The 14354-nt window shown below is 43.4% G+C and overlaps 1 protein-coding gene across 13 annotated transcripts in view; it reads right to left on the reverse strand.

The window, feature by feature from the left end:
- The window catches only part of ADCYAP1R1 (ADCYAP receptor type I), a 144225-nt gene extending 130293 nt beyond the window's left edge, over positions 1-13932 (reverse strand). For 5 of the 13 annotated variants that reach the window (XM_041714324.2, XM_041714323.2, XM_041714321.2 and 2 more), the window contains exon 1: positions 13288-13904. The gene's annotated coding sequence lies outside the window, so the exon portion shown is untranslated. Of the gene's footprint in view, positions 1-11923; positions 12415-12444; positions 12612-12668 lie in introns of those variants that run through there. The other 8 variants (XM_041714328.2, XM_041714327.2, XM_041714326.2 and 5 more) reach the window with 5 other exon arrangements.
- Positions 13933-14354: the final 422 nt, after the last annotated feature.

The following is a 14354-nucleotide window of genomic DNA, read 5'->3' on the forward strand; positions in this document are numbered from 1 at the left end:
GAGGCCACACTTCGTGCAGGGTTTGAACTCTGATGCTCAGAAAAGCCATAATCCAGACTTACCACAATGCACAAAGCACAGAGCCATGACTAAACTGAGGGATTTTGCCTTAAGATACTTCTGCAATCCAACAGCACTGCCAGGAGAGCTAGAATAGCTCAGGAGCTGGGGAATGTGGGAGGCACAAGGCAGAATTTTTTCTGTCTGTTCATTTGGGGTGTTTTTTTCAGCTACACTTCACACACCCCCACACACAGAGTGACTGAGATGAGTGCTGGGTTTGGATTGAGGCAAATGGGTTTGTAGAAATTGTTTAACCTCTTCAGCCCTTCAAGCAGAGTGGCCATCTGCACACTGCCTGTTGGGAATGATGCATAAGATTGGATCAGCTCTGATTTGAGCCCAGGCTTTGTAAAGAAGAATCTCAGCTCACCTACAAGCCCATTCAACATGCAAATTATTTATCATTCATTTAATAATAATTTAATAACAGTTCAATGACCAAATTCCCGGAGTTTAGGATGTTCTCTAGTGGTGCTCAATTTCCCAGCATCAGTACAACCAATGTTTTCCTGAGTTGTAGAGTCCCTCATAACACAAAAATCCTGATAACAAATTCTGCTGAAATACATTCCAGAAAGAGACACAGAGCAGATATTCCCTGTCACCAGTTCTGCTGCAGACTAAGGAGCAAATAGTGGCTAAATGAATTCAAAAGAGATAGCACAGAACAGGCAGCAACTAAGGAACAGAATATTTTTTTTTATTAATGGAGACTAAGCCAAGTTGTAAAGAAAACTGGTTAAATGGAATCAGTGTAAAGGTTTCACTAATATAAAATCATTTCAGAGCATTTTAATTTGAAAATATTTTCTCAATACCATGGACAAGTGTCCTTGTCAGATCTGACTTCAAAGGCTCCTTGGAGGACTAAAGCACTTTTATCCAAGAACCAGAACATGTCTTTGTAGACAAGTTTATTTCTAGTGTGTTCTTATCTTCTTGCAGTCTCTCCCCTTCTCCTTGTGTAAAAGGGTAATCTGGCTCTCTTTAACTCTCATTTCTGAGCTGTGTGGACCAAAAGCGCTTAAAAGGTCTAAAAGCTTTTTTTTTTTTGGTCTTGTTCTGTCCAAGCCAACAGCTGGACCTCAGTGAATCCATCTGTCAATGGCAACAAATCAATAACCACAGAGCAATCCCCTACCAGGGTAAAAATCTCTCTGTGAAGCCAGCAAGGAACCTTTCCTTTCATGTTAAGCCTTTGGATCAGAAGTGATTTCTCAGCTACCACTTTGTGAACAAGAGGGAGCTCAAGGAGTAGCCAACAACCACCAGTGGTGGTTTCATAGCAGAGGCAAGAAAATGGCTTAAATATTGGAACTGCAACGTGAAATATGCCAGGTTTGGAACCTTCCTTGGCCTTGAGGTCAAGTAATGGCTTTGCCATCACTCTTGTTCATTCTGCCAAACTGCTTCACCACCAACCAGAACAGCCTCATCCCAGCTGCCTGTGAAAACATTCTCTGGGTCATGATGTTTGCAACTCCTCTTTGCCATCATTTGTTAAATACCTTATTTAAATATTGCATAAAGTGTTTGGAGATCAGATTCTCCCAGGTTGCTGCAGAGTCTTGCTGTTTCCCTCCCATCAGAGCCCTGTAAATAATTATCTGCCTTCCTCACCCTTTCCAGTCTCATTGGTATTCATGCCAGTGCTGTCAAGCAAACGCACCTCTGCTGAAGAGATCTTAATGAAAACAGTTTCCCCTCATCTAGGGAGATTCATTTCATCTCGAGAAGACAACAGAAATTTCTGTCATCCGTGCAGCGTGGAGATAAAAAAAGCACAAATGCAAAACCCAAGCAATTGAAAATGTTTGACGACGAGTCTGTGCTTGTCTGAGCACACAAGAACTCTGACGTGAGCTTTTCTCAGATAATTCCTTAACTACCAATTTAGGATAATGACAGCGACACTTTTAAGAAATCTTTTGGGAGAAGAGTAAGTATTCGCTTTTCAATTCTATAAACTTCTGAAGGAAATATTTTGATCTTTTTTTTTTTCTTTACTTCAAATCTATTAACCCTATGTCCCATCCTTGACATGGAAAGCCTTTGTTTTGTAAATCCATAAGGAGAGTTAAGAAAGTGTTTTACAAATCAAAGTGGATTTTCCTCCAGTACCTTCAGATATGTACTTTGTGGATGTTTAGAGATAACCAAGTCATCCCAGAATCCTATGATGGACAGTGGTGAGGGGAAGAGGGGAGGAAGCTATTATGCAGCATAAGACATCTTATAAGAAATTAATTGAACTTTATATGCTTATGCTCTGTAGATATACTGTAGAAATGTATATCTATGTAGATATGATGGAGAGAGCCTATTTACTAGGGCACATCATGCTAGGACAAGGGGGAATGATTTTAAATAGAATGAAAGCAGGTTTAGAGTGGATATCAGAAAGACATTGTTCCCTTGAGGTTGGTGAGGTGCTGGAACAGGTTTCCCAAAGAACTTGCGGATGTCCATCCCTGGAAGTGTCCAGGGCCACGTTGGATGGGGCTGAAGCAACCTTGGATAGTTGAAAGTGTCCCTGCCTCTGCCAGGGTGTGGAAGGGGATGATCTTCAAAGTTTCTTCCAACCCAAAGCATTCTATGATTCCATGACAATGATATATTGTAGAAATTTACTCACAGTGTACCTCTCCAGGTGTCTCGTGCAAGGCATTGTGATTTTGCAATGGAATTTCATTGCTACAGTAGCAGCAGGTTGAATAAATCCCCAAATGAACAATCAAATTTGAATACCTAGACTGATTCCTCAGAATTATTTATTTTAAAAGAATTCAAAGAATGTCAGTAGAATATTTGCTGAGAGACATATTAAGAACTTGGGGTCATGTCTCGTTTATCCCATGGTATTGTTGAAAGGCCAAGTTGCAACGAGCAGGACGAAAATACCTGACAAATATTTCAGCTGTGCTGATTTTAATAACATGGGTTCCTTCCCTGAGCTCATTGCACAACATCGAGCAGGAGCCCTTCCAGAGCTGCTCACAGGAAACTCAGAGGGGAAAACTCAAAACAGCAGGTGGAGAAAAGTGTAGGTCACACTGTGCTCCTCCTGCTTTGTGTTGTAGCTCATGGGTCACAGTCTGCTGAGACAGGCAATACAGGGTGGGATCCTGGAGAAGATTTTATAAAACCAGGCTTGAAAATACAAAAATACAAAAATGGACCTCATGGTGATGCTGGCAGAAGTCATGGTAAGGACAGCTTGAATCTCAAGTGGACAAAGAGGGAACACAGCAAAAAAGGGTAGAGGATGATGATAGCACAAAGAAGAGTTGAAAGTGCTGGGAAGAATGTGCATTGTTTTTATTCTTTTGCACATTTCATTATTAAACGGACTGGCAAATCACTGTGGTTCCTTCCACTGAGAGTGGAGGATTTTGCATATTTCTTAGAGATGAGAACTTTGCTGCAGGCTAAGAGCAGCTGCAGATGGTGTCAATAATACCTGTCCAATTTACAGCATATTAGTATTTTTTTCCTTTCTTCATGTTCCCTCACATCAGTGATTTTTCTTAGCCTTCTTCAACTTAGAGGAGGACAAAATTACCTCAAAGATTAATAAGATGTTTAGAAGGGCTGAAAAGAAAGGCAGGAGGATGTTGGGACAGCACCCTGGTCTGTGTTCCTCCAGCAGCAAAGGAAGCAAAGACCTGAGATGCATTTTGAGGAAAGATGGAAATTATTACTTTCTTTAAGTAAATAAATCCTTAGAGAATAATTGCCTTCTTTACTCAGAGGATGGTGGGGCACTGGAACAGGCTGCCCAGAGAAACTGTGGATTTCCTTTCTCTGGAAGTGTCCAAGGTCAGGCTGGATGGGGCTAGGAGCAACCTGGGACAATGGAAAGTGTCCCTGCCCATGGCAGGGGTGGAATTGAATGGGCTTTGAGCTCCCTTCAGCCCAAACCATTCCATGAATCTCTGATTCTATGACTGATTTTCTGGTTCCATGATGAATGCAATTGCAGAGATGTGAAAGAACAAGGTGGGGTCAGCCATCCTCAAGTCTGTCTTCTTTATCTTTGCCATTCCTGATAAAAATGCACTAAAATGATAAATACAGGTCTTGCTTTGTGGCCTGTTGCAGGCTAAATGCAAACACAAAGGCACTAGAGGTGGTGATTTTTCAGTCACACAGAAGCAGCAGCACATTACAGGGATGCATTTTGGAAATGCAAAGAACATGGCCAAGTACAGAAAAATTTGGCATGTTGAAACCAGCCCGTGAATCAGAAGCTGTGATATTTTGGGTTAAAGCTCTCAGAGCTGATTTATAAAATGCCAGTTTGAACATGCTGCTGAAGAGAGTGATACGGATTATCCTGGCCATGCATGCACTCAGACACACCTGCATATCCTTCCAGTCTGGCCAGTCTACGTGGAATGGGGAGATCTGTTCACTTTTCTTTTTCAGATCATCATATCTGGCTTATCTGGCTCTTCCAAAGCACTCACTGCCCAGTATTCCCCCATAGTTAATGGAGGCAAAAAGGACGTCCAATCCCATTAATTATTTTAGAACCTTGAATTAGGATCAGAAGAATGGAAACCTGGATTCCACAAGTTTCATTGTTGTAAAGACAACATTTAATAAACACCATTTATTTCCACCCAGACATCTGCACACATAAAAAAGGTTGTATTTTACAGCAAGTAGTTATAAAAGAGGCAAAAAGGAAATTACATAAAATTATATATGATTGCCAGAAAATTCAGACAACCCCTAGTTTAAACGAAAGCATTTTTAAACTTCGACATTTCAGTGAATGACATTCATTATGGAACAGTCTGTCAGTTCATTAAGCAGAATATCAGGTTAGAGTTTCTGCAGTCAGTGAAGAAATGAACTGCATGTTAATGTTCAGGTGAACTTCCTTCTCACCCTTTTAGAAAATAACTGTGAGTTCCAAATTACCTGATCTAAGTGTAATCATGTTGCTGGTTTCATACCCCTATTTTCCATGATATTTTACACACTAAACTTCTTCTGCTTGTAAATGCATTTGGCAAAGGGTCACACCCGTGGTAGTGCATAATGCAGAGTACATGAAAATATGCATAATCTATTTATTGAGGTCTGCCTCAGAAGCTCTTTGGAAATAACAAAGTAACTAAATTATGTCCTTGTTCTAATTCAGTAGGGACAATGGGAAGGAAAGCAAGAGGTCGATGCAATGATCCATCAGGAGAAAAAAATATTAATAATTTGATGTAATATGTCAAAAGGGAGACTTTTCGTTTGGAGAAACCATATTTATTTCTAATATGAAGATGTGAGACTTTTCCAGATGGATCCCTGAAAGATAAAAAAACATTTTTCTTTCAGGGAGGGTTTCGTGAGAGGTTTTCCAAACTGATGCACATAAAGCTCCCCAGAGGACCTGGAAGATGTTGAGTCTATCAGAAGAATATTAAAGCTGGGTGCTTTGAAGGGTTTTGCTCTAAATAGGCCATATTTTGCTTTAATCACCTTGTACCCACCTCTTTGTTTTCTGGAAACAGAGAACATGCCAGAAAAATGAAAGCAGACAAAAGCCACTTAAACCTTCCCTAAAGAAAGTGTGTAATTGACATTTTTTATTCCAAACAGGAGAGTTGGGAGAAACTGAAACAACCTGGTAGTAAAGCCAGCAGCACTTTGGAACTTGGACAGAAAGATCTTTTCACATTAAAAATGCAAAACTACATGCAGATGGAATCTACATCTCATGGAAACTGGGAAAAGGAGTCACAAGGAAAAACTCCTAACTGAAGCTGGTGAATCACAAACATTCAAAGAATCCAGAAGTTCTTTCTTACCCTAGAAGGAGAGAACAACCTGGGCAACAAAAGCCAGGAGCTGTCAGTGGTAGCTGAATCTGGAGAAAGTCAAATCTGGAGAAAGTCAAATGTAGACTCGAGGTTGTCTCACAAAAAAAAAAAGTTCCAGGAATGATTTGGAGCTAATAGATACACCTGAAATATATATATATATATATATATATATACACTTCCTTTTTGTCTTTGTCTTTGTCTTTGTCTTTGTCTTTGTCTTTGTCTTTGTCTTTGTCTTTTGTGGCCCAGTATCTTAACTGTGATCCAAGACTGAAATTCAAACAGCTATTTTCAAGTCCTGCATGAATATATGAAAATCAACCAATTCTTTGTGTGTTTGGTGAGAGCACCGAGGCCAAGAATTGATCAGTCTCATTCTAACCCACCAGGAGGAGGGATCAGAAAGCCAGGACAGGACTCAGACAGCAGATGAAACCATCTCAGTGGCATTTATGGGAGACTTTTTGGGCTAAGGAGCTACAGAGCTCAGGCTGTAGTAGATAACTGTATTTATCCACATTGACTGGGCACTGGCCAGAGGCCAGAATCAGTATCTGAAATGCTGGTGTTTGGTGCAGCAACACCCCAGGGTGTTTAACCTGCCCTCAGGAAGAGGGGAAATTATGTGCTGCAGATAAACACCACACTGACAAATCCCTGATGGATGTTACATACCCCAGGGGATCTCAAATGGCACTTAACACCTCTGTTTAAGTGGCTGAATCATGTCCTAAATCTCCTTTTATTTTAACAGGAGTTTCTGCACTCAGATACAGCAGGCACTCCAAAACCCACACCTGTCTTGATCTGAGAGCTGGATCCCATTTCAGGTCAGCATCATAAAATTATCTTAGCAAAAGGGACCTCCAAGTTCCATACAGAGGAAAGGGAATGAGTTGAATACTAGAGGTGAAAATCTGCCGGGGACACACTTGCTGGAGGCACCAGAAAGGCTGTGATGTGCTTTCCTTCTCCTCTTCTGAATGAAATTCAGACTTTGGTATTCTGTGAAGGCTCTTTTCCATGACAATCATTGCTACATCCAGCTGTGGAACAAGCAACAAGCCAGAGAACAAAGAGCTGGAGAACACAGAGCAGCATCCAGGGGCTTGGATGATGCAGAGGAACAATTTCCACATGGCTAATATTGGCTTTCCACTCTGCTCCCTCCCTGCAGCCACCAAGAACTATTCTCTAATGAAGCTGGTTCCAGCTGTTCACCCACTGTATGTAATCATCTCGGCTCACAAACCCATTCAGCAGCACAAAAACCCCATCCAGGCTGTCAAAAGCCACGAAACCCCAATGAATGAGTGTGGCTTGTGCCATCCAAGGCTGCAGTGACAGCTGTGACACATTCCCAGCCTTAGTCATGAAGAGCTCAAGCATCTGCGGTATCTCGGATGCTCTCATCTCCTCTGCATTTTAAGCTAGAGCACAAAACTCCTGGAAGGAATCCAAAGATCCAGCTCTCTAAAACACAGGAAATGAGTAACTTCACTAACTTTAACTTGGGTCTTTAAATAATGCACTTGTGCTGGCTTCTTTATAGAATTTGTTTCTAGGCCAAGAGAAAGTTCTGTTGTATGTCCAAAATCTTAGATGCAAATGAAGCCCAAGCTCATATTTGGCTTTTGGTACTAATTGCATCAACTTAAGAATGCAGTTGCATGTAAAATGTCATTATTACAAATATTTTGTTTTAAAAGGAAATGTTTTTTACTTTTGACCATGACTGTGTCATTTTATGTTTTTGCTAGAAATAAAAAGCACTTTCTCTAAAACCTACTTCAAAAATGTGACAGTAAGAGCAGAAACAGAAATGTTGTGATTTAATAAAGTCTTTCCATTCCAGGAAAAGGAATTCAGAGTTAAGATATCTAAGCTATTTTAAGCTCCCTTTCCAAACATATATAATTTATTTCTGCTGTGGACAAATGTACCCCTTACTGTTCCAACTTTAACTGCAGTCTATGAATCAATGTGTTCTGAGAGGTTCATGTTTTTATTTTTTTGCATTATTTGGTTTTCAGTAAATAATTTTAAAGGGAATACTGAAGGAAAAAGATGTTAGTTAAGTCTATTTATCAGTGGACTTTGTTAGCTTAGGACAGAGGGTGAAAGCATTAGAATAAAAAAGCACTGAGCTATTGATACATGGCAAAAAGATGCCTTTTAGGTCACCTAGTTCTGAACACAAGGGCTCCAAGCTGGTCAAAATGTATTTCACAAGGTGCCAACCCTGAGCTAATGAGGTCTGGTCAGCATTCATCTCCAGCTCTGTGCAACTTCCAGTGCAGCCATTCCCAACTTCCAGGCTAGAGCAGATGGATTTGGAGCTTTGAACAGCTCCTGCCTGGCTCGGAGAACAGCAGAGCCAGCTTGTGTGTGCCTGCAGAAAATCATGTCACTGTCCTAGATGTGTCCCTGTGCTGTGCATCCACAAAATCACATCCCAGCTTCAGCTGGAAAATCCCTCTGAGTAACTGGACAAAGGTTATTGAAAGTGTTGATATACCAAAGAAGGCTATCAGAGCTGAAAAATACATGAATAATTAAAAAAAAAAAAATCCAACTAGATAGGATATTTTCTGGGACATGTGGCATGAATTCTCCAGCAGCTGCATCTGCCTTTCATGGATTGAAGGGAAAATGAGTGTGAGGAAGATGTGAGGTCCACTACAGCAGTCTTGGGGTTCCCATTGAACTTGAGCTTTGCATAAAACTTGCCAGCTATCAAAATTTGTGAGCTTGCACAACACCACCAGCCTTCTTCCCCAAAGACAGCTGGGAAAAAAGGCATTTCACTCCTGGGGATGCCTCTGAGACACCATGGAAGGCTCAGTCTGACTGACGGTGGATGTGTGTCTGGGTCAGCTGCTGCCAGAACCTCCACAGGGTGGTTTGTCTGACCTGCTCCAGCATGGGGTGAACCACTTTGCTCATTCCTAACACAGTGACTTAGAGTGATTGGCTTGGATGTGAGAATTATGTTTTCAGATGCTTTCAGAGAGTAGATGAGCATCCTCCAAGCAGCCAAACGCTCCCGAGTGAGAAAACCTTCCCTCCACATGAAATGGGCAATAATTTTGCCAGGGGATCCTTTGGGGAGAAATTTCCTCTTGAGAATGAGTGAATTTATACATCCTCCAGCCCTCAGAGGTTTACCTCAGAGATGGACCTAACGATGAATCTGCTCCCCAGAAATCAAGAGCTTAATTCAGTCACATTTCCCTTCAACACTTTTTTTTTTTACCTTAAGAATCCTCACAGAATCAGACTGGACAATGCACTGTCCCTTGCAGGGAACGAAAGTAGCAAAATTTGACTGATTCTGAGCAACAAATGAATAAAAATAAAAAATCCAGGCTATTAACCCACCACACAGATTAAAATATCTCTTCCTGCCCTAACCCTCAGCTCCATTTAGCAAACCAACAAATCATAGATAACAGACCATAATTATCTTTCCATCTGCAGCTCTCAAGCAATCGTGACCCCAGTATCTCTAATGGGTGCAAAAGCCACTGTGACTGAGGCACATTTCTTGTGAAATGCCTCAAACTGGATGGACAAACCTGAAAACAGACCTGGCAGATGTTTAATATATGTTCAGTAAGGAGCACTTAGGCATCAGTACTCCCAATGTGTTACAAAATAAATTATTATTATTGCTATTGCCATAATTACTATTAAAAAGAATGTGAATCTATCCATATTCATCCCCTTTTCTCTCAGTTTTAGAGTGAATTATGAATTACATTAACAAAAATTAGAATTATTGAGTTATTTGTTGAGTATTTTGGTGCTTGCTTTGGTTTGGATTTTTTTAACAATGGCATTAAGCAGATGTTTTTCCACCTTTAAAAACTTTTCTTTTTTTTTTTTGAGAAAACCATGGCGGTCAAACAGATCAAAGTAGTTCCAGATGGTAGCTCTCTATCAAGGAGTAAGATATGACACCTGAATGAGCAGGGATGAGATGGTCTGGGTGTCTCCAGGGCAGAGAAATTGAAGGATTTACATTTAATAGAGCAGCAAACGAGTCCCTGCAGCTGCATGTTTCTGTAGGACCCCTTCTGAGGAAATATTCCTCAGCACAACAGCCACTCTGGCTTTAAATCCGCTGTGTGGCAATGCTTCCACCTTTTCTTTAGGAGATGGAATAGCTTAGCTTGTCCTAAGAAGTTCAGCCCTGAAATTATTAATCTGGCTACTCTGGAGATGAGCTTGCAGGGGGACACAATCACTGAGCTGCAGTGAGTTACATAAACAAGGCTTGAACGACCCAGCGAGTTTTATACTCATTCCTAGTTTGCCTTGTGCAGATAAAAGTGCAAAGTCTCTAAGGAGACAGATAATAAATGGAGAGAGCAAAAGGTGGCCAGAGGATAAAACACCAGCAAAGCAATGGGGTGAGGGATGGACATTCTGCCACAAAGCTTCTGAGAAAAAAAAAAAAATCTGCCTTTTTTCCCCAGATATTTGTGCCCACTCAATTACAATCCAAACAGCGTTTCAGCAGCCACGGCACACACAGGAATTCTAGAACTTGTTAATGCTGTGGAAAACTACCAAACACCTTTCTGTATGCAAAGCATTCCCTAAGAACAGAACAAGTTCAGCACCAAGGGAACTGGGAAAGTCTCCTCAGGGATACTCTGAACAGCCTCTTTCAGTGGTGGCACAGCTCACCCTGACCAGCCACTGTCAGCAAAGATGACTTTCAAGTTGTGGATAACAAAAAGAAGAGAGAGCTCCTCACTGCTGCATTCACATCCCCTTCAGCAGAGCTGTTCCACTTCTGTCCTGATGTGGAAAATTCACTCCAAAATCCTGTTGACTGCAGTGTGTGCTGAAGCACAGATGGTATGGGATTGGCTGGACGTGACAGGAGCAGAGGAAATGGAAACGAGGAAACACAAGCCAACAAAAAAAATCCCCTCCTTGACTTAGAGATTGTGGCTGCACTCTCTGGGCCAAGGAAAGGGGTGAAATAAAATTGAGCATCTCCACTGACTTCCACATCCTCAGATCAGTTTTCCTCTCCTGGGAACAGTGGCAAACAAGCAATTTCTCTGTTAAATCATGACTAACTGCAGGATCTGATATTTCTGCAGGTTTCTCCACCAGGCATGAGTTGCAGCATGATCATGCCCTGAGTTCACTTTTTCTCAGCGCTTCTTAACTCAGATACTCTGGTTTCATTAAAAGATAATCTGAGCTAATTTAGGAATTAGACTGTTTGTACTAAGTGTGCTCAGAAGGAAGGAAAGGCAAACAGAATCTGCTACATTGGAATGAATCAGCTCAGGGACACGGGGCTCAACTTAGCAAAGACACAGGCACATATGGAACTCAACCCCAGGAAAAAAATATCTCCAGGATGCTGTCTCAGTCAGCCAAACGAGGAGAGATGTGATGAACAAAGGTCTGAATGTGCTCAGCAGCGCAGCCCACAAGCTCAGAAATCTCAGTTTTTCTCTCCCTGGTAGCATCCCACCACAGAGCTCCTGCCTGCGTGTTTGTGAGCCTCACAACCAGCAGCAGCAGGTCTGGGCAGCTCCGTGGGGCTGTGGCACCACCGTGCCAGCAGCAGAATTCCTAAACCCACAGCAAGGAAGGAGCCCTCCAGTCTCCTGCAGGGACCCCAATGGATGACTGAAAGCTAAAGCCGAGGAGCGAGCACAAAGCCTGTATAAAGAGAAATAAGTGTATTTATCCCACAAAAAGCCCCCTCCTCGTGACCTTGAAGGCTGTGGTCATCCTCACAGCCATTCACACGTCTTTGGTTGGAGAGAACAAAACAGCGGAAATCCTGAGATAAATGCCCGGGACAAAATAAAATCAATTGGAGCTGTCCTGAATTACAGCAAAGCATCAACCCTGGCCCACAGCACATGGAAACAGGTGGGAATGAAAGTGTAAGACCACAACCCACACACAAACAGATACATCAACTCTAATCCAACTCCCCTTATTGCCCTGACCGGCATTCCTTAATTATTTACCAAATTCCAGCGCTGCCTTACCCATCCTATAGGACAACTTCTTCCAAGCCAGCTCCAGGCTCTCAGGCATTAGCCAAAAGGAGAGGCTTGTATAACACGTTCTTTCTCTGCAGCTACACCAGGAGCACTTTCAGGAGTTTGCCTCTGTGCTAGCATTAACCTCCAGTAATCAAACATTCCCGAGGATTAGCCACGGAAGCATTTCCCTGCTGTACCTGACCAGTGTTGCATAGGCTGGGCAGAGGAGTGAGGGGGTTGTGTACCCAAATAACAGCAAGTGCAAATCCATTTGTTGTTTTTTTTCACTCCAATAGATGAAATTTAAAAAATCCAACAAGCTGTTTCAGTTACATATTGCTGTACCAGTCCACCACTTGCACTGTAATTAACATGCAGCAGGCAGATGGTAATTGATAATTCCCTGAGAAAGAATCACATCACTTTGCTGCCTTATTCACTTTAGTTAAGAATTTCTCCTTATTATAGCTACCTCCAGTGCTACTCCAATACATCCATCAAGCTAAAGGCCAGATTCTGTTTACCTGCAGATAAGATGCAGAAGAAATCCACTGACTTCCAGGGAGTTCTTCCAGATCTGCTGCTGTGTAAGTGGGATGATCATGCAACCATAAACACCAGTGTGTCACTAATCAAATTTCCCTTTTTTTTTTTTTTTTCTATGCATTTTCCAGTTCTGCACGGCAAGCTGCATTATCACATTCTCGTTCTCTCCCCGGCTGTAAACTCCTCAGATTCCAACACATACCTGAACGCTTCGCATCCTAAATTCAGAGCACAGCGGGAAAGAGCCTGTCCTGGGTGCCGTGCCCCTGACTGGAGATGTGCTCGGCATGAAGATGGTTTTATCAGAGCCAGCTGTTCGAACACTGATAAGGAGGAGTGCCCAGCAGAGGTCAAAGGCACACGGACCGCAGTTTCTCCCTGGCACCCCACAGTAAAAACAAACCAGTCCTGCTGCACTGCTCGGAGGGTGAATCCGAGTTTCTGCGGCAGGTGAGGATGCGGAGCTGCATCGGGAAACGCCGACAGCAGCGGCGGGGCTGTTAGCAATCAGGTTTTATTTACCAGCCATATTGTGTTAAAACCAGACGTGATTCCCATACCGAGCGCCTCGACCTGTCACCGCCAGCAAAGCCGGATTGATTTGTTCGCAGAGAACCAAATCTATCTGGAGGACTCATCCTCCAGAATCCCGCATGCAATTCCCCCCTGAAGAAGCGCTCGCAGGACGTGGGGAGGAGGAGGAGGGACGAGCCGCTAAATCAAGGATCAATGTCACTCGCAGACAAGCCGGCTGCGGCATCCCCGGGCTCGGGGGATGGGGCTGGCCCGGGAGGAGCTGGGGAGGCCGGGGAAGGACTCACCATTGCAGCAGGGCTCCGTCCCGGCGCTGGCGATGCCGCATCCCCGCGGGGGGACAGTGGCCGCGGGGAGCGCTCCGGCCCCGCTGCCCGCGCTGGCTCCCCCCGGCCGCAGGAGGGGTCGGCGCCTCCCAAGGGAATCCAAATTCCTCCTCCCTCGCCTGCCGGTCATGTCCAAGCTGCCTTTGCTCAGGGGATGGGCCAGCTCCTGGCCGTGAAGGAATTTGCCATCGCTAAATCAAGAAAAAAAAAAAATCCCCCTAACAAACCAAAAAACAAAACCCAAACAATAACAGCAAAATAAAAGCAAGAAGGGAGGCGGGATATTTTAAAACTTTTTTTTTCCCCTCTCTGGTTTTTGTTTTCTTTTTTTTTTTTTTTTTTTTTAAGGGGGCTGTCGGTGCCGGGACGAGAGGGGTGCTCAGGCTGGCTGAGATGCTGTGCCGGGGTGAGATGCTCCGGTGGGATGCTCGCCCCTGCCCCTGTGCCTGTGTGTGATTCTCATACCCAGACAATGCTCTGCAAAGCGAGCTGGTCCTGCGGAGAAATGCAAACACCTCCTCCCCCGAGTGCCTGAGCAAAGGGAAAGCGATATGGAACCAATAGCTTCTCCTTGGCTGCTCTCATTAATATGGAGGAGAAAAAGAAACCAATGAGGAGGAGCGGGAGGAGGGATTTATTCAAATCAAATTTCCCGAATCGAACACCCTTTCTCCTTTTTTCCTCTTTCCTTTTTCCCACGTACCCCAAATCTGCCTTCTCCTTATCGCCTTAGCCGCATTTCTGCTGTCCCAGGAATTTTTATTTCTTGTTTCATTACCGTGACAGGGTCAGCAGCATCGGCGATGGGAGGGAGGATGGCATCGCTGCTGGGAGGGAGAGGGGGCTGTGCCAGGGAAGATGAAAGGAGCCAATTTCTCCCGGACCTGCAGAGTTGATTGCAAAGAGAAGCGATAAAGTAGCTCGGAGTTGTCAGAGAGGGGAACTGAGCGGGAGCAGAGCAGGAATTTCAGCTGGAAACACCATTTTGCTGATGGTGTGTGCAGATGAGCTGGTGGCCTGTGTCCAGG

This window comes from Taeniopygia guttata, chromosome 2, assembly GCF_048771995.1.
Source record: "Taeniopygia guttata chromosome 2, bTaeGut7.mat, whole genome shotgun sequence".
NCBI classification, from domain to species: domain Eukaryota; kingdom Metazoa; phylum Chordata; class Aves; order Passeriformes; family Estrildidae; genus Taeniopygia; species Taeniopygia guttata.